General features: G+C 40.4%; 1 long non-coding RNA gene across 1 annotated transcript; it reads right to left on the bottom strand.

Annotated features, from left to right (window-relative positions):
* Positions 1 to 205: 205 nt before the first annotated feature.
* LOC107974680 (uncharacterized) lies at positions 206 to 4,017 on the bottom strand. The gene is made up of 4 exons (XR_001717599.3): positions 3,922 to 4,017; positions 3,037 to 3,188; positions 2,823 to 2,873; positions 206 to 1,905 (listed from the first exon to the last, which is right to left on the bottom strand). It is a non-coding gene; the product is annotated as an uncharacterized LOC107974680 (long non-coding RNA).
* Positions 4,018 to 21,410: the final 17,393 nt, after the last annotated feature.

The raw sequence follows: 21,410 nt of genomic DNA, 5'->3' as shown, positions 1-21,410 counted from the left end.
TGCTTATATTTTTGCTTTTACCACTCCTAGAACGTAAGCTCCAAGTGAGCAGGGCTTTGCTTTGTTTGCTGCTATATCTTCAGTGCCTAGAAGAATGCTTGGCTTATAGTAGACAATACTTATCGAATGAATAAATGTTTGTGAGGGTGTACGCACAGTGAGTGTGCATGTGTGTGCATCAAGCCATATGAAATTGACAGTATGTGACCACTTTTGACAGTTTTTATTACTAGACAGTATGGAACCTCAACCATCATTTAGTTCAACTCTTCATTTTACAGATGAGCCCCTTGAGACCATGAAAAGGCAGATGACTTGCTTTAGGGACAGTTAGTGATGGGATCACGTTTTCTTTTTATTAGCAAAATGTTTTTGCAAGCAGAACACCCAGGTAATGTCAGTGATGTTTGGGATATTGGTCCTTCGCATTATGGTTTTTGTCTTCATCTCTGAGCAGAAATGCTTTCAAAGAGACTTTCCTCCCCTTTGGGCAGGATAATGCTTTCCGGAGCACTCAGAGAAGGCTCAGAGCTGCTGCTGCATCACCATCAATAGGGTGTCCTTCTGCACCAGTTGAGTCAGGGCCAGGAAGCACCTTCTGCTTACTGCTTTGGGCCTTTGGCAAGGAAGCTTGCAGCTCAGTGCTTTCGGCTGTGAAATCTGGACTTAACTATAAGACTTGAGCTAGGAACACTTGGAGCATGCCTAGAGCCACATGGCTTTTAAAATGCCAAAGTCCCAGCTCTGCAAGCATCCTCCTGCACATTGGTGCCAAGACCCTTTCCTGAGGAGTCATGCCTTGAGGAGAAAAGATCTCAGTGGCCCTCCTCATAAAAAAATATGAAGGAGGAATGCTGACTTCTTTGGTGTATCTACTGTATAGTAAAATTTGAATGGTTTCCTCTGATGTTTCCTAATAAATAATGTTTGATGTGAATTTATTGCTTAATAAAATTTACCAGAAGGGAGAAGAGCTGGTGGGAAGACATTTGGATTAATTTTCAAATGAATCAGGATTTAAGAGCAATTCAGGATGAAAACTCTCATGCTGACACTAAACAATAGCAACAAAGCTGGAAGTTCTTTTTCTGTGATATTGCTACTCTGAATTATCTAAAGGCTACATTTGGCTTCACCTGGAAAACACTTTGCCCTTGGAATTCTTTAGCTACAGACTTGCATACTTGGGTTTGAGTAGTTATGAATAATTTTCCTTAAAAATAGATGCAAAGCCTCCTAAATGGCAGGCTCAATTTGTTGAGATACGTTTCCCACATTTTCTTCCTGAACATTGAATCACTGGACTTCTCAAGGCTACACCCGGCATCAGGATAAGTAACCTTTCAGGATGTCTGTACTAAAAACCAGGGCTTTGTCTGCAGAGATGTGGAAAAGTTTACTAAATTCATTCTGTGCTTACAGTTGTGCTAAGAGCTAGATTTTCATAAGTCTTACTCAGTAGCCTTGTCTATACTTGTGTGTGTGGCTACCTAATTTCCTATCAGTGGTGCAGCAAACCACCATGGCACATGTTTACCTATGTAACAAAACTGCACATACTGCACATGTATCCCAGAACTTAAAATTACACACACACACACACACACACATATGTAAAGAATTTCCTATCAGGATTTGGCCCTCTGTAGAAGCTGGGAACATGTGTATGGGTTCACTTCCTTGGTTGGCTCCCATATCCTCTGTTATGGGCTTTATCATATCTTTCTTCCAGAAACTGGAAGAATTCCCAGCCTGAAATACTTCCAAAGCATGTGACCCACCTTCCTCACACTACAGTTTGAGTTTGTGAGTGCAGCTCTGGTGACTATTGCCTGGGTTCAAACCTCAGCTCAGTTAGCCATTAGACTTTGGAGCAAAATCCTCTCCTTGCTCCAGTTTCCTCATCTGTAAAATAAGAACAATAATAGTACTGCTGATCTTTCAGGGTTTTTGTAGGGATTAAGTAAGCTAATATAGGTAAAGGATTTATAACCCAACACATAGCAAGCACTCAACAAATATTATGATTATAATACAATCCCAATGTACCTACATTTAAACAGATTCCCTCAATCATCAATGACTCTCCCAGTACTATCTGCTTCTCCAAGATAATTACATGTCTGTTCAAATCATCTGGACCATCCATATGGTCATGTTCTTCATTTTGTAAGTGCTATGTAATGGCATTTTCCTTCAGTGACCACTCTTTCTGTACTTCCAGAACTTTCTGGCTCATTCAGTAACAGCCTGGAAGTACTGTCATGGACTCTCTCATAACCTTCCTTCCTATTCTGAAGAACTAAGGGTTTTTATTTCTAACTAGACAATTAATGTATTTATAAACATACCCATGGCCATGTTAAACTAGCTGTAAAGCAGTTTAATTAGAGACTGCTCATTGACAAGCCCTACAAGTGTTGGGCTGGTATTCTCTCAGGAAAGGTGAAGCCACATATGCTTCGTGAACTATTCCTGTCACTTATGACAGGTGGTGGGAGCAGTACACCTTAGCAACCCTAGGACCAGGTGGAGGGCAACTGGACGATCACCTAGAGAAAGTCAGATCTAGTCCAAGGGGCAAAGAAAGGCCAGAGGCTCAGGATGAAGTAAGCATTAGGATATCTGAATGGAAGCCACAGAAAGCCAGGAAGGAGAGTCCCAGAATTGTACCCTTGAAACAGGAGCCCAAGGTCACTGCCTACAGGGTAGGAGAGGCAAGGCAGATGTAGTGCAGATGGTCAGTGAACAGATGATGCAGTGAGTAATTTCTGAGACCTTGTTGGCTCAAGCCACTTTCCAAGGACCAGGTGTGTACTTACCTGCCACCCAATATCGAATAATTCCAGAAGCACCTTTAGGTCTTGGCCTACCTGTGTAAAGGATAAATGGATATAAGCTTGTGTTATAATTCAATTATAATTAAAGTCTCCACCCACATTTGAGTCCACTGCAGACAAGAACTCAGTAAATGCCCCCTCCCTGGTTTCCATGCAATGCTCTCCTTTGCTTCTCCTCCTACCGCTTTGGTATTACCTTTGCAGTCTTCTTCGCAGGCTTTTCTTCATTTCCCTTTTAAATGTTGATGTTCCTCAGAATTCTTATTATCCTTCTTCTCTTCTCTTCTCTTCTCATTCTTCCCCTCTCTGTATAATCTTGTCTATATTTTTTCCTGTTTCTTAAAAATTCTATTAAAAATAGTCCTGAAAGACTTAAAATGTGAAAACCAGTCTCCTACACCAATTACTCCTATCCTGTGTCCATTCTCACTCAGTGGAGACAATGATTTCTTAATTATTCTGGTTGTTTCTTTTGACAGTTTGTCTCTTTATTTATGTAATATTTTCTACTGCAAGTTTTTTATTTATCAATTTCAGACAACTTCTGAAATTAACAAAATTCCTCTAATGTAGATGAGGATTTCGCTGTCTTGGATCTCCCAGCACTTCCCTCCCTGATACCCCAAGATGCTTATATTTTTTGTTAAACCAACTATCAGCATTTATAATATCACAACTATATTCATACTATTCACTTTAAATTCAAGTAGAGGACTATGATAATATTTACTTTCTAGTATCTTTTTTATGTCTCCTGGAGTCCATCAATAATCACTTCTAATTCTTGTGGGTTCTTCAAGGTAGTTACTGTTTCTTTTTTTTTGGAATGCTGCATAATATCTGTCACAAACCTATCAGTAGTTTTTTCTAAATGGTTGCTCATATATAGTTATATTTCCATTCTTCCCCTTTCCTTTTCCTCAGTCCCTTTCACCATAGCCCTCCCTTCTCCTACTCTGGCCAGATCCCTTGTTCTCAGAATCCACTGGCAAGGGTATTCCTATGTTTGGTGAAGAATACTGTCTGAAAGCTCCTAATGAAAAGATGCATGGGAGTTAAAATTCTTTGAGTCCTTGCTCACCTGAAAATGAGCATCTTCTCTGAGCAGGCTAGGAGAAATGCTTTCAAAGAGACTTTCCTCCCCTTTGGGTAGGATGATTTGCTTTCATAATTGATTGGAAGTTTGGATGGGTCTGAAATTCTAGAATCAAAGCCATTTTTTGTTGGAATTTTCCAGGCATTCCTTCATGGTGTTTTTGGTTCCAGTGTGGCACTTAAGAAGTCTAATGCAGCTCTTTGTTTATTTCTTATTTTTCTTTTTCAAAAAAGGCATATATTTTTTAAAATGTCAAAATGTAAAGCAATTAGTATTAAATTATAAGTTGATGGATTTTTACAGATGTATTTGCCCATATAACCCCCTTCAGATCAGCAACCCAGAAGGTTACTTTGTGCCTGTTTCCTGTCAATACCACCCCACCCCCATCCTAGAGATAACCACTTATCTGACTTCTATCACTACAGATTAGCTTTGCCTGTTCTTGAACTTCAAATATGGAGCTACACTCTTTTGTGCCTGGCTTCTTCTGCTCCATAACTTATCTATGAGATTCATTCATATCATTGTGTGTATTAGCTGTTCATTTGTTCTTATACCATGTACAATTCTAGAGTTTATCCATTCTTCTGTTGATGGACATTTGGGTTGTTTCCTGGTTTTGGCTACTATGAATACAGCAGCTATGAACACCCTTGTACATGTTTTTTGGAAGACACACATACTAATTTCTCTCAAGTAAGCACTTGGGAGTGTAATTGCTGAATACTAGAGTCAGAGACACTATCAGAGAGTTGGACAGTTTCTCAAAGTAGATGAGTCACTTTTCACAATGCATTAGAGTTCCAGTTGCTCCATTTCCTCCCAACATGTGGTATTGCCAGCCTGTTTAATTTTAGCCATTCTTGTGGGTGAGTAGTGATGTCTCGTTTAAGTTGTCATTTGCATTTTCCTAATGCATGATCATGTTAAACACTTTTTATATGTTTGCTGGGAAGTTATCCTCTTTTGTGAAGTGCCTATTCCAGTCTTTTGCCCACTAAAAAATTGACTTGTTTTTCTTATTAATTTGAAAGAACTCTTCATATATATTCTGGACACAAGTCATTTTGATATATGTGTGGAGACTATCCTCTCATAGGCTATGATTTGCTTATTCACTTTGTTAGTGGTGAATTTAATTTTACCTAAATCCAGTTTATTCATTTTTATGATCGTGAGTGCATTCGGTGCTCTGTTTAAGAAATCTTTGCTTATGTCAAGGTCACAAAGATATTGTATATTTTCCTCTGGAATCCTTATTTTATTACTTTTATATTTAGGTCTATAGTCTACCTTCTGATATCATTATTATTTTCATTCCTTTGTATATGATGTGCATTGTCCCCCGCCGAGAGATTGTGGTTGTGTGTTTAACCCAACACAGGTGTTTTGAAATTTCGCTGTTACATGCTTAGATACAGGTCTGGATTTGGTCACTGGGTACATACTTGGAGGGTTTTCTCAATCCGGAAACCGGTTCTGCAATTCTGGGACATTTTGGGGGGGTATTATTTCTTGATAATTTCCTTCATCCTCTTACCCTGTTTTGTTTCTAGAATTCCTATTAGCCTGCAGTTGGATCTCCAGGATTGATTGTCCAAGTCTTTAACTTTTCCATTCTTGTTTTCCATCTGACTTTTGCTACACTTTCTAGAAGATTTCTTCAACATCACTGTACTGCTTTTCTATTGATCATTTTATTAGTTATCATTTTTAAGTTCTAAGAGCATTTTACTTTCTTGAGTGTTTCTTTGGGGGGCCAAGTCAGCTTTTCTGCAAGCACTTTATATTAAGCCTTTTCATTTAAAAATCAGTTTTCCCTCAGCCACTTTCTTCTGAATGTGTTGTTCACTGCTATCTGCTTTTTGTGGTTTTGTGTTCACATCTTATTAAATACCCTAATAGTATGCTGGTGTGGTCTTGGGAGGGAGAGGAGACATATACTTGCCATCAACCTAGAATCTCCCCCATGGTTTCTGCTCCCTCGGTTTATTCCCAAGTTTATTTTTTCCATGTATAACCAGCTCTTAAATTCCAGATATATCAAAATTCCTGTGGGAAAAACGCCACCTCCAACTCAGTACATCAATGACAAAATGCATCATTTCTACCTACCCCCTTCTTCCTTCTGAGTTCTCAGTCTCAGTGAGTGGCAGAAAAACAAGGACTCATTCTCAACTTCTCTTACTTCTTTACTCTCATATTGAATTCTCTCCAAGTTCTGTTGATTTTTTTCAAATGCCTCTTTTATCTGTCCCTTCCTCTTCATTCTCACTGTGTGGTTTAGTTCTGTATTATTACTCATCTATACAATTGTAATAATTTCTTTCCTAATTTCTTTGCTTCTCCTCTCAACCAATCTCTTCTAACCCATTCTCCATACTTTGCCACAGTGCCTTTCCTGACACTAGTATTTGAACTCCATGAGGGCAGGAACTTTGTCTTTGTTCACTAATATATCTCCAACTCCTAAAACAGTGCTTTGCTCTTAGTAGGTGTATTAGCCTGTTCTCACATGCTAATAAAGACATAACCCAAGACTGGGTGATATATAAAGGAAAGAGGTTTGATTGACTCACAATTCCACATGGCTAGGGAGGCCTCACAATCATGGTGGAAGGTGAATGAGGAGCAAAGTCATTTCTTACATGGAGGCAGGCAAGAGAGCTTGTGCAGGGGAACTCCCATTTATAAAGCCATTGAATCTTGTGAGATTTATTCACTACCACGAGAAAAGTATGGGGGGAAACTGCCCCCATGATTCAATTATCTCTACCTGGCCCCACCCTTGACACATGAGGATTATTACAATTCAAGATGAGATTTGGGTGGTGACACAGCCAAACCATATCAGTAGGCCCTCAATAAATATTTGTTGACTAAATAGATGACCAAATAAATCTGACCCTGTCGCTTTCTTACTTGGGAACTTTCAATGCTTTTACTCCCCCTCCCTCATCACTTGCATAATAAAAGCTGAACTCTTTATCATGACATGATCTAGCACTGGTCCAACCTCATTTTCTACCTCTTCCCTGCTCACCTGATCTATTTTCTTTTCTTATTAACACTGATTAGCACTCAATAACTTGTTCACAGACAGTGCTATAATTTCTCAGGAGTGCAAGCTTTTGCACATGTGAGAGCCCCTCTGCCTGGGACACCTTCCTGTTCCTTTGCCTGACAAGTTACTATTCATTTTTAAAATTTTATCACAAGAGTTACTTTCCTGAAAGAGGTTCTTCTGGACATTCGAGGCAACCTTAGGCTTTCCCTTCTTTATGATCTTATTACACATTTTGTACCTCCTTAAGTATTTTTATCATAAGTACTTTCATCAATCTCTGGTTTCACTCTACTTTTTGGTATGCAGGAAGATTATACTTTTTTGTCTCTTTGAAATTACGTATAGCCATGTGGCTCTATCTGGCCAGCAAAATATGAGTGGAGTTGTTGTGCTGAAGCATACTTATAAGTGGGAGTGCAATTCTCCATCTCTTCTCCGTCTTCCAAGATAATCAGCTAAATTCTATGTAATGGAGTCTCCGTTAGCCTGTATCTCCAAATGTGGATGAAGTTGAGCAGAATCCCTGACCTGTGCATGATGGACATATAATATGAGCAAGAAACAAATCTTTATTGTTTTAAGCTGTTGAGATTTTTTATTACTGTGGTATAACCCAATCTATCCTGAAAAACATACTTCCACATAGTCATTACCCTGTCTCTTAATACTAGCAGTTTACCATTTCTTTGAGGTCAAGGGCCATATTATTACATTTCTTTTTAGATTAGGCACTTAAAAGGTTTGTTAGTACAATGATAGAAAAGTATTTTCGGACACCTGTGATGTGCCTGGCACTGTACTGAGGATTTTACTCATGTTATTTAATCCTCAACAACAAATAGGCATGATTCCCATTTTACTGACAGAGAAAGAAGCTCAGAGGTGTTGAGGTGACTTTCTCAATGTCACACCGCTGGTGAGAAACAGAATCAGCCACCAACCAAGTAGTTCTGATTCTTCAGCTCACACTCATTCCATTACATGCTGCCCTGGGAGTAACAGATGAAGTATGCGCTGTCTGTGAGGAGGTTCCCATCCATGCAGACGTTCCTGCCCTGAACCTTGTACTGGACAACTAAACAAGCATCGAACAAATCCAAGTGTCAAGTAAGTGATTAAAAAAAATTGGAAACATTTTTAGGATCTAATGGGAAATGGAGAATCTTTTGGATAACTTTTCAGTTCCTAAGGAAAAGCCAATCACATCCTGTGTGTTCAATGAGAATCCCATCTGCGGCCCAGTACAGAAGCCAGTTTCAGAGCATTGCCTGTTCGGCCCTGTTCTGGTTGGTGTGGCTGACTTCTGGAGCCATTTCCTTGGCGGCATTTCTGAACATGTACTAATGATCAATGACAAGGCATGGTCACACAGTCCAGCCTCTAGCCCTGGTATGGCATACTCAGAACATATTTCCTCAGGAGTGTGTCAGCTAGGTCCTCAGGCAGCTATTAGATGATGGATTGAAGTAGACTGACAGTGGAATGAAGACATACTCCAAGCCTCATGGAACTGTAGCTTTGAGCATGGTGACCCATTGAAGGAAAAACCTCCATTAAGGGGCTGGTACTCAGGCCAGAGAGCACTTCCAAGAAGGAGGGAATAGCAGCCTGAGAGACAAAGGGGCTGAATGCCACTAACTGCCCCATGGAGGGTTTTCCCATGTGTGGAGGGAGTAAATTTTGAGAGAGAGTCTCAAGGGATTGCTTCCTGGTTGATGTGACCATCAGAGTTGGGCTTGGCCCTAGAAAATTCTCATTTCCTTTTAACTGTTATTCTTGCCCCTCCATTGACTTTTATTTGCATTATTTGTACATTCTTTCTACTCTGAACTTTAATAGTGTATAACATGCATTTGGTATTTTTCATGTACTATTATATTTAATATAATACATATACATATTTGGGGAATTTGAATGTCATTTGCACAAGCAGTTTATATGTTTTTTGAAGACAAAGTGGGGCTTATATACCTTGGGCAGGCATCTAGCGTGGAGCTTCACACATTTCTAGCTCTGTTGTCTGACCCAGTTTGTGCCACTTCTTTGCTGAAACAGCTGTTGGTGACCAACAGCATCTTTGATCCTGAGGGTATTAAGGAATCAGAATATGAATACAACAATCCTTTGCTTGTTTTTAGATCATTTAGATCCTGGTTTGAACAGCAAATTTTCTAAAGTTGTTTCCTGTGTTTTGATAGAGTTCAGATAGCAAGGGTGTTTCAATTGTACGGGGATTTAATTTATAGAGGTGACTGAGTGACCACACGGAGGGGTCAATGCCATTGAAAGAAGAGTTTATTATTTTCAGTTTCCAGGAGGAGGGGACACAATCTGCCATACAGAGCCACCTGGGGAAGCACTAGGGTCGGTCAGGAGGCAGAAAGCATGAACACAGCCTTTATCATGGTTTCTGCAGGCAAGGCAGGCAAGGCAGAGTAATTAGGTTTGGCTGGTTCTGAGCTATAATTTTGGTGGTCTCCAGTTATCTGGTACCTGGCCCTGGGGTGATTTAGGGCAGTGAAAGATTGGCTTGGTGTGTGAGAGTTGGATAAAGTAGATGAATGGGAATATGGGCTTTGGATTTCTTGGTTTGCACAAGAAACATGTGCTCAAAGGCAAGTTGTTTGGTATCTGTAGGAATTAGCTAATCCTGGGAGGAGCAGTCTCTCCTCAGCCAGCAAGGTCCCCAAGATACCAAAGCATCACAAAATATAGATAATAAGAAACATGATTAATTCAAAAACTTATTTCGATAGAGACTGTACTAGAAAATTCTGAGAGGCTTTTCACCTATACCAAGTCCTGGTTTACTCTTCCCAGCAATACTATGAGGTGGGTGTTATCCCCATTTTACAGAGGAAGAAACTGAACCTCCTTGCCCAAGTCAGCCAGCTGGCAGCTGAGGGATTAAGGATTTAATCTCCAATTCCGCCACTGCACCTTGGGGTTTATTAAACCACACAGAGAAGATAGTTTGGCTCCATCTGCTGCTTGAGGCAGCATTGAAGTTAAGGCCCTTGGAATATGAACGGCAGTAATTAGGTCTCTGAGTTTAGGACCAGGCTGAGCAAAGGAAAGGAAGTTCATGTCTGGGCTAGTGCTCACAGGCCCTGCACTTCCTTTATTCAGCTGGGTGTCAGCAGGAAGGGTTGACTTTTTTTTCTTAAGCTAAGCTTCCAATTTGGACATACATCAAAATCCAAGGCGAGGCCTGAAACCTTGGGTGTCTGTGAATTTAACATGTTTGTAGCTGCTTGAGGCTGCTTGACAGGCCAATGTCAAGGTTATGGGGGTGGCCAGGCTGTACCCATTGACGTGTGCCTGTAGCTGGACACTCAAGCCAAACCAAGCAAAGAGTGGTCCCAGGAGTGGGGAGTCAGCTCCTGGCAAGGAGTGTGGTTGGCTTGAGAGGGGGTGAGCACAGTTTGATTCTGTGTTTCTTTCCTTCCCCGCATGGACAGTTCCCTCATCTTCCTGTGCATGGGTGATACACCAGAGACTTAAAACTTTGCTACCTGTCTATTTTAGATTGCACTTTGAAAGCAGAATTGCTGAAAATATATCGTTGCTTCAATGACTGCCCAATGGCACCCTTCCATTCCAAGTAGGGTGCCTTTGAGTCATGTAACAAGGGCCAGCCAAAGGAGATTGCTCTTCAGGAGCAAGACCAGCCACACCGTCCAGAGGAAAGTAGATTTGAAGTGTGTGGGGACTCTGGAGCTAGACCGTGGACCTTCTAATCTTAGCACCGCCACTTCCTGACTGTGACCTCGGGCAAATGACTTAATAAGAACTAACACTTGACAGGTTTGCAAACCCCTTTACATAGAACAACTTGTCTAGTCCTCAAAATCAACTCTAAGGAAGGTAGAGTATTGCCTCCATTTACTGAAAAAGAAACTGAGGCAGAGGAGATTACATAACATGCAAAAGCCGGACCCTAATAAATGGCAGAACCCGTATTCAGATTCCTTCCTGCAGTCTGGCTTCTGTGTCCATGGCTTAACCACAACCACTACACTTTCCTATCGCACTTGAGCTTGCAGCATGTTCATTTCCTCATCTGAGAAATGCGTGTTATAATAACCCTTGCTGCATAGGGTTGCTGGGGGATGTATTGGGATAATGTGTAGAACGGGTTTGACACACACTAAGTGCTCAATAAGTGTTAGCTTTTATTATTCATTATAAGCTGGTGTGTCCTCCATTTTTTTGTGTTAGTTGTTTTTCCTCGTGCTCCTTCTCTGGGGTTATAGAAAGTGAGAGGAATCTGAGGGTTTATGCTGTTAGCTAAGTTTAGAAAAAAAACATCCTGGAGCATATAGTAGCTGTACTAATATCCAGTGTACCTTCTGACCTTGGTAAACCTCTGATGGGTTCTCTCCCTGTACAGTCTCACTAGCCACACTCCCCACTGAGCCTGAGGCCTTGCATCCGACAGGATAAATCAAGAGTTGTGAACATGCAGGAGCCCTGGTGGGACCTTGGGTGGCTGACCTGCGATAGCGCCCGGGCGCTGAGGAGGTGTCTTCTCTCAAGTGGGCTTATTGTTTGTGCTGTGTCTATTCCATTCCAGCCTGCCCCCACCTCCCAGTGCCACCGAAGCTTGGAGAGGCACGATGATGCTCCCCCAGGGAGGAGAAGGGCAGAAAACTTCCTCTGGGTGGATTCTGTGCAACCAAAGGAGGAAACGGGAATGGAGGCAATGAGCCTGGCTAATTTTCCAGGCTTGTTCCCGTAATCTAAGTGAACACTCTGCATCTCTTAGCCCATCCCTAACCCCTGACATTTTTCTCCCCTCAGTTACCCTAAAAGGGTGAAACAGATTTATGTGACCACAAAAAAAGAGTGTAATGACATGTAAGGAAAGATTCTTGTCTATAAAAGTGATTAAAAGGTAATGAGAGAGTGAAAAGTCTCCATCCATGGGGACTTTAGAACCTTTAAAAAAATAGTTTTCCTTAGCCGGGCATGGTGGCATGTGCCTGTAATCCCAGCTACTCAGGAGGCTGAGGCAGAAGAACTGCTTGAACGCGGAAGGCAGAGGTTGCAATGAGTTGAGATTGCACTACTGCACTCCAGCCTGGGAGACAGAGTGAGATTCTGTCTCAAAAAGTCTCAAAAAAAAAAAAAAAGTTTTCCTAATTAGAAGGTATACATACAGTTCTATTTTGAAAACATAAGAAAATATCAGTCAATTCTCCTTCCACATTCCAGAAACAATCTTCTAATATTTTAAAGTATGTTTTAGACCCATTAAAAGTTGCACATATGAATATGTATTTTTCAAAAATTTGGGATTATTCTGTATTACAGAAATTGTTTTGTTTACATGTTATCGCATAAGAATTCTCTCTTGTTATTATATATTTTTAGAAACACAGGAGCATGGTAAGTAGAGGGCAGGTAGGGCCTGGTCTTGCATGGGTTTGCAGCATGGAGTCAGGGTAATGGATCAGGAAACCTGTGTGGAAATCATCCTTTTTCTCTTTAGTGGACTGAAGCAAATTTAGTCTATTGAAAAAATTGAATTTTAAATTAAAAGATTAATGTTATTACTTAGAGAAAATAAAATCTAGAAAAAAAATTAACACTGTGCAATGCGTGTTTCCATGATAAAATTCCAGCATCAATTTTGGAAGGTCATTTCTGAGTGTGGGCAGGGTGGGAAAGGCAAAGAAACAGAAAGGAACAGAGAAGGAAGGTTGTGAGTGTGCCTGATGGAGACCCACAAGGACCTGGGAGGTGGGAAAAGGGGGCTGGGGGTCTGATTCGAGAGGGACTGACAGCTCACTGGGCTTGAGGCATGCCCCTCAGCTGTGCAGGTGAGCTGAGAGAACGTGTGGTGACAGTCAGTGCTGGTCACCAAATATTCCAGATCTACTTCCAGGCACACGGTCGGGTGGTGGCTGCCAGCTCCCCTGTGGTCTGTATGGCCGTGTGGCATGTTCTGGCCAGTACAATGTGAGTGGAAGTGCATCACCCTTAGGTGGACGCTTTAAGAGCTGGTACAGGGCTTCCCATGTTCCCTCTGCCACTGTGATTGGTAAGATCCCAGAGGTGGCAGACATCTTTGGATCCCAGAGCAAGGACGACACAGACCAGAGTCCACAACTGACCTGTAACAGACACCTTTCCTTTGAAGGAGGCAGCATATACTCGTGGGTTCTTACAGGGAGCTGACTTGATATAGATGGGCACTCTGGTAATGGTGTTTGGCCCTGTGGACCCAAATGTTAATTCAGGACAAAAGATGGAAGAGACTGAGACTCAAAAGAGGCTAGAGCCATTGTTCACAATAGAACCCACCAGAAAGAAGGTAACCCAAGGGTAGTAGTGGGTTCCCAGAAGCCACAGGGAACAGACTTGATGTGGGCCAAAGTGGTAATGATCAGACGACTAACTGCAGACTCTGGGGTAGGACCCAAGGGAAGACTAGAGAAGTGTTGGAGAAGAAATTTCAGCCTTAGGTCTGAGAGGGTGAGCTAGGGTTCTACCTGGAATGGCTAATTTTATGTCTCATCCTGGCTATGGTGCCAGTTCCAGTTGTTAGGTCAAACACCAGTCCAGATGTTGCTGTGAAGGTATTTTTGTAGATGTGCTTAATGTATACAATCACTTCACTTTAAATAAAGGAGATTACTCTTGATAATGTGGGTGGACCTCATCTAATCAGTTGAAGGCCGTAAGAGCAAACATGAGGGTTCCTAGGGCTAATTTTTAAAAAATAAATCTCTTTCTGTTTATATATTTTTAATTACAGAAATTCATATATAATATGTATCATATTTCTATAATTATAAATATATAACAAATTCATATCATATTTCAGTAATTAAAAAATATTTTCTGTAACTGCAACCTTCTTGGTGCCTGTTTTTAGCAATGCTTCTGTTCTTATTCAGTAAATCTCTTTAAAAAAACAAGAGATATGTATGCATATTTTGGACACAGTCACTTGGGAAGAAATCAGGAGTCTAGCTTTTTCTGAAGAGGGCCTTTGGGGAAGCAGAGCCCAGCTCCTGGAGCCTAGGGAAAGAAGGGGGATGCGGGGTGTGTGCTCTGGCTACAGAATGATAAAGCCCTGCCCTAAAGAAAGAGCCACTTAGTTTTTCAAAAACCTCCTTTTGCCACGCTTCTCATTCCCCTTAAATCATCAGATCCATTAACCAAAAGCCAAGTTGCTCTTCAGGGATTTGTTTTTCAGTTTTAAAAAGTCTTTTCCCATCCCAAAGCTGTTCCATATGTGTATCAAGGAGCTATCAACTTGAGTTCACATTCCCGTGATCACGTTCCTGGGGGGGACAAACCACAGGACAGAAAACAAAATATTTATGGCAATTTTCCTTGGAAATCAAGTGGAACTTTTCAGGGGACTCAGTTCTGCAAACATGTAGCAGTTGAATGTACGGTTGGGAAATGGGCCAATTTTGTACTTGCCTCCTCTCTGGGTGCCATCTTTCTCTCAGCTCTCCCCTCAGGCCCTCCCCTTCTCTCTTCCCTAAGGCCCCCCCACATGCCCTTTTGCGCCCTCAACTTGCTGTAATTAGCCCCTCTATACCCACCAATGTCTGGACAATCCTCTCCTCCCCCATTTCCTCCTTGAACCGTCAATCTTTCCTTGACCCTAGCCCCAAAGCCTTTGACTAGATTCATCACAATAATGAATAGATACACCACCACTAATGTGCTAGCTTCCTTCATCTAATTCAAGGAGTTACCTAGCCCCATTAAAAAGCCTTGCTCCTTACTTACTTCCTAATGGAGATCTAGGATGGGAGTGGTCGCCTCTCAAATTCCAGTCATCCACTGGTGTGCAGGAGCTACCTCCCGTGGGCTCATGAGAACTGGTAGTTACATATTCAGAAATTTTGTGAGTTGGTTGTTAAACTGTTGGTCATTTGAAATTGCTCATTGTGAGAGTGTTTGTCCCCTTGGAAATCAGTAAACACCACAAATCAGAGCTTTCTTTTTAATTCTGAGAGCGAGCTTACCAATATGTCACTGCACTACTCCTCACGGGCTATAAAGTGTCAAAGTGAAGTGTCACAAACAAATTTCACCAGCCACAGGGTGTGGGCTGTGAGTTGGAAATTGAAGTGGAAGAACTTTGTACCTCCTCTGTGGACAAGAAGAGCTTTTATCATTTTTCCCTTTTGTCTTCATTAAATTTTATGATTCTTTTTATGACCTTAATTTGTGATTATGACCTGCCATGTATTTCTTGTTTAAATAACCCTGTAATTGTTTTCCTCTGTATCTTGATTGGAATCTCCTTCTGGAAAGATGATGTGTTTTATAATAAGAGAAATATTTTAGGAGCCATGTACCACAATTAAAATTAACATATGCCAGGGTGAATCGTGGGACACCAAGGAAGACATGTTCTGGTTTCTTGAATGTTAACTGGGTCTGAAGGAAATAACTGAAAGGTCAAAATGAGCCTGGAACACTTGTTTATTGAGCCTCCAAAGAGAACCTCTCAGAGGTGGAGAGAGGCCAAGGCCAAATCTACTTTTTTTAGGCTTCTAGAATATAAAAAATGTGAGAAATGCCTTGTATATAGAAAGAGCCCTTTAAAAGGATGAGAGGTTGAGTTCTGGAGGAGCAGATGTTCCTTTTCTAGAATCTATCATGATTAGAACATAAAAACAATGACTTTTTGTAATGTAACTATTGGCCTGTCTACCTCTTCCCAGACTGTAGACTCCCTGAGGACCAAGACTGTATTCCATGCCTGTAATTCCAATCCCTGGCATAGTGCCAGGCACTGAATCAGTGCTTGCATAAATGATGGTTTATAAAAAGAAAGGTATGAATGAATGAATAGAAAGGGTAAGAGAGGACGTCATGCGGTGCTGAAGTTGGTGAGGTCTCCCATCTCCAGTCAGTGGTTCCTAGGCTTTGAATTTCATAGGTGAGTGCATTTTCAAATAATTTTGAAGACAGATATAGGAATTCCAAACTTAGTATTTTGTCAAATACGTCAACAGTTACTATCCCCTAGGACTAATGTTTTATTAAGAGAAAAGTTATTTTAATATAAAAATTAGTAATTTTCTAAGAACAGAGATAGCAACTTTCTATTAATATCTATTGATAAATATATTGATATCCATCTATATTTTATATATTTGGATATGTCTTTGGCATATATCCTTGCTGGGTATTGGAGAACTTGAATCTTGAGAATCTCATCCAAGTCCGAAATCATTTTTAATAATCCCTGCTTCTGATTAAAATAGCAAAGAAAAAAATTAGGTAACAATCATTGTCTACTCATTAAGTGGATATAGATTATTCATTGTTTGGCATATGAAGCAACAAATTTGAAAGCCATCAAGGAGATGTATGAGACTGGGCTACTCATTGAACATCTGCAAATCAAGACGGGTCTAACCTTGGATTCTGAAGATATTGGGAGATGAGAGGGATGGTTCTTCTTCTTCTCTGCCCTTTGGGTTTATATGGATAAAGTCATCTTGGGTAATCTTAAATTTGAGGATTTCTGAGGGTTCTCAGGGTCAGTGTTGTGCACAAGTTGCACTTGGAGTTAGAGGTTAAAAACAGCTTAGTCCTGGCAAAATGCCTCGAGGGCAGTGGGAGATCAGGCTGGATGGCTGTCTAAGGTCTGCTTTAAGAGTGTGAAATGCCGGGTGAAGGAGAACGGGCTGAAGTTCTCCATATAATTAGAACCTTCGAAAGCTGCTTGTTGCTTTTTTTTCTTTTTTAAAAAAGATAACATGATAAATGGAAGGCTTCCACTCTGTATAGACCCAGCTCTCTAATGGGATGGTGCCCGTTTCCTTCGAATCTGAGCATGTGCATCTGGATCACCAGACACAGCTGCCAAGAATGGGATGGATTAGCTTGAATTCTTTGGCCACTGAGTTCATGCATCCTGGAGTTTAGGGCCTGAGTATAACTTCTGTTAGAGAGAGAGGATTGCTTTGAGCCTCTTCCACTCAATTAGTTTTTAATAATTTGGAAGAATTATTTTCCAGACAATGGGTGGGACAAGCCAGTATGTTTAGTAGCCATCCCATAAAAAAAAAAAAAAAAAAAAAAAAAAAAAATTCAGCTTTTTGCAATAGAAACAAATGGAGTGAAATTATTTGTGTGATTTGAAGAAACTGCTTATTTCTGGGCTGGCTGATGCAAAAACAGTTTGCATCCTCCTTTGGTGATTTTATCCCCCAAGAATATTACTTACCTTTACTGGCAATACTTTAAAAATATTCTCATTTCAAACTCAGTATGAATAGCTTGAAATTGACATGTGGCTGTGTGATTCTCTTGGGAGTTCAGATCCCCTAGATGAAGTACGGGAGGGAAAAGATACAAAAGAATGACAGCTTTAATTTCAGTAGTGCACTCATCATGAGTGCACATCAGAATGGCACCTTGCAGAACTCTTCGTGATTTTGAATCTTAAGTTTCTCATTAGTATGATCAGTTTGATCAAGCCTACATATATTTTTAAAATTACTATTTTCTTCTATTATTCTTCAGAGCAGCAATTGACATGTTTTATTTGAAAATTAGAATGAGTTGAGGCAGGGAGCAAAGCCCAAAGTGGGGCTTCTTTTGCCCTAAAGTGTGATGAAGATTGAATGACTAATTCTTTAAGACAGTAACATTGAGATCTTGGCCAGAGGATGGATCTCTCAATCTGTCCTGTCAGGCAGTTCTGAGTGTAATGGGTTCAGCGGCCACAGGCAAGGGTGACTTTATATACAGAAAGACAGAATGTTGTGCCATGCAGGCAACCCTACCTGGTGCCTAGAATTCTTCATGCTCAGGAGATAGGGATTTCATGATGATGTTTGATCTAGAACACTTGACATATAATCGATCAAGCAGAGTGCAAGAGAAACCCAAGCAGGAAGAGTGGAGGACAGAGGAGAAAGACCCTGGGGACAGCATGGCCGAGAGGTCTGGGCAACCCTCCCCTGAGTGTTAGACACACAGGAGGACTAGCAGGGTCAGAGGAGGGAGCTGTGGGCCACCAGGAGCTCTTGTGAAACTTACCTTCTGATTCTGCCCCTTGCAGCAAATGCCCCTGACCACAGCCCCTCTCCCACAATTTCTCTTTAATAGTGATTAAATGTGTTAGCCAGATTTATTATCAGATTCCTAAGAGTAAGAGTAGTATGTAGATCATGGACCAGGTGGGTTCTAAAGTAGGAGCAAAGAAGGAAAGTCTGAGTCATTTTGCTAGAGGACTTCTAGAATAATCTGTCATTCTTGGTAATAAACTTTCAGACTTTTCCTATAAGATGCCAAGTTTGTGATCTAGTTTGAAGTCCTTTTTAATGGACCTATCTAATAATATTCCGGGCCCAGCAACATAGCTTTCACAAAACACAGAATTCTAAAATGTTACAGAAAGAAAATTCTTAGTCATGATCTGGCCCAGAGGTTTTTGAAGTGTTTTTTTTTTTCTTTTTAAAGCAGTGGAAGCTTTGCTTCAAAAGAAACCAAATGAAAAAGTCCAACATAAAGTCATTAAAAAATGGAGCAACTGTGGTTAACCCCAGTGGTTCTTCTGAAGTAGCTGAGAAAAGAGGATGAAATGATTTGCCTAGGGAGTGATTCAGCAGCCCCCAGAATCATGGATGATGCTGCTCAATTCGACACCGTGTTCACGGCACCATGTGGTATTAAATAGTGAATTGACAAACAGTCCACAAGTCTGAGTTGGAGAACTGCTGGTGTGAAGGTTTAGAATGGTGTTGCTATCGTAAAGCTACAGAATATTTAGTCAATATGTGTTTTTGTATACAGAGTAGGGAAAGATGAAACCTAGGATGGGGAGTTTTCTTGTAGACCTGATTCTGGGGACATTGAGAGGACAAGAAATTCTTTCATTTAATGGTGATGTTTTCTTTTTGTTGGTTTGTACTCATAATGTTTTATACTTTATTGTGCATATTAAAGAGTGTGGACAACATCGGTGTACAGTTTAAGAATAAAAGTATGAACATCCATGTATCTACCCCCACCCTGCTGAAGAATGACAATATTTCCAATAATATTGAACATCCCTGTGTGTGCCCTGGTCCTATTAAATCCTCTTGCCTCCTCTAGCCACTAGTATGAATTTTGCATATATATATATTTGCTTTTCACAATAGTTTTAACACCATGTCTGCATCTCTAATCAATCTGTTGTTTAGTTTTGTCTGTATTTAACTTCACAGAAATGGAATCGCTTCTTATCTTGCTTCTTTTGGTCAATTTCATACTCTAGAACATTTCTATCATTGTGGAAAGTTCTGTTGGGCTGCATACCTCTAGATATTTGTCCATGACGTTCAGTGGAGAGTTATCCATGATGTTAATCATTAGCATGCATTGCTGTATAATGTTTTACTGTTTGAATAACCACAATGCATTTATTCATTTTATAATTGCTGGATATTTGGTGTATTTCCAGTTTTTTACTCCAAAAAAATACTTCTGTAATAGTGTACCTGTCTTCTGGTGCAAGAACTTCTCTAAGGTTTACACTTAGGAGTAGACATGCAGGGTAAAGAGTGGGGACATGTTCAAATTTTACCAGGTAATAACTAACTCCCTATTTATTTGACGTCATGTGCTTAGAATTGGATTAACACAATCCAATTACATTAAATACAACCCTTGGCTCTAGACACACTATCATCAGTGGAACATGCAAGGTTGGTCAGTCTATCTGTCTATCTGTCTGTCTATCTATCTATCTATCTTAGTGAACATACCAAAAATAGATCTTTACCAATTACTTAATAATTACTTGTATCATCTTATCCTTTTGCCTCCTCGATGGAGGTAACCACTATCTGGAATCTCATCATTTTTTTCTTAAAAAAGAGTTGTTTTCACATAGATGTATGTGGTAATATGTATGTGGTAATTATGATGTTAACAAATTACTTTAAACCTTAGTTGCTTAAGACAACAATGATCACTAATTATCTCGTAGTGTCTGTGGGTCAGGAATTCAGAGAAGGGACATTTGGGTTGCTTGTCTTTGCTCCACAATATCTGAGGTCTCATCTGAAGGCTTGACTGAAGCTGTAGGATCTGCTGCCAAAGTGGCTTACTCACATGGCTGGCAAGGTGGGGCTGGCAAGAGCTGGTAAGTTCCTTCCTCTCCATGTGGGCGTCTCTCCATGTGGGCTTCCCCACGGGGCTATTGAGTGTCTTCATTATATGACAGTTTTATTGAGGGGTTCAGCCATTATTTCTCTTAGCCTAGATTCCACTTTAGGGTATAACATGATGCAAGTTATAACTTTTCTTCATTTTCTTGTTGAAGATATATAAAGGTCTTGAATTTTTGGTAAAATCTAAACTATTCAGGTGTTGATGAGGGCTCATGTTATGACAGCAGTGGGTAGTTCATGCTTTTTTGCTAATAAGTGGAATGAGGGAGCCAGTTTCTCATGGTTCATGGAGGTTACAGGGAATACTGTGGGCTCACAAATCACTGCTGCTAACCAAGTGACACTGGCCACCAAGTTTGAACTCTGGATGAAATAAACATCAAGACATAGAGTAAGAAAGAATAACCCCCACCCCATGCATTCTATTAAAGAATCCCTTCTTGCAAACCAGTTCAGTTGTTTCCATTAAAAAAACCAATATATCAATGAATAAGAATAAGATTATTTTATGTGTTTAACATGCAATGTCTGAAAATCCAGGGAATATTTTGTCTTGGATTTCCAGCTTCATTGTCTAAAAATACATAACACACTTAGCCATCTGAATTAGGGATCCAGGTGCATTCCAATCCAACAAACAAATTTCCCTAAATTATTTTATAAATGTTTGAAGCCACAAGACCCTATAAATACAGGCAAGCTGATGTTTAAAAGAAATCTGTAGGCCCCAGGAGGGTAGCTACTATGTCTTTCCAGTTCTTCATCATGCTCTCTGGTATTTAGCTTAGTGCCTGGCACATAGTAGATGCACAAAACAATTGGATTACTAAATTATTGAGTACTAAAAGAGTGCCTTGGAGCTTTCTTTCTACTTATAGCTATGTGTATTAAGTGGAGCTATTGGGCTTTATATCTTACTTGTCAATACTACCAATGGTTATTTAACTCTGAGAAATTGTTTAGCATAGCTTGGTCTGTTCCTTGAAAAAAACAAAAATGCTGATTCAACTAGGTAATTTTGGTGGAAATGAGCATCTGGGGAGATGGAATTGGATTCCTAATTGGACACTCTAAGAACATTCATGCTTGAATTCTTCCGGGGTGAGAGAGTATCACCCTCCAGATCTTAAGAGTTCTTAAAAGGGAGGTGTAGTATTTCAGAAACAACCCTTTCAAGCCTTAATGCCTTTCATCAAAGGCTTTTAAAGCACTTTGCCTTTAACACGGCCCATGCCTACCTCCTGCCCAGCTTA

This window comes from Pan troglodytes, chromosome 4, assembly GCF_028858775.2.
Source record: "Pan troglodytes isolate AG18354 chromosome 4, NHGRI_mPanTro3-v2.0_pri, whole genome shotgun sequence".
Taxonomy (NCBI): domain Eukaryota; kingdom Metazoa; phylum Chordata; class Mammalia; order Primates; family Hominidae; genus Pan; species Pan troglodytes.
The sequence above is the reverse complement of the archived record's forward strand: the minus strand, read 5'-3'. Positions and strand labels throughout refer to the sequence as shown.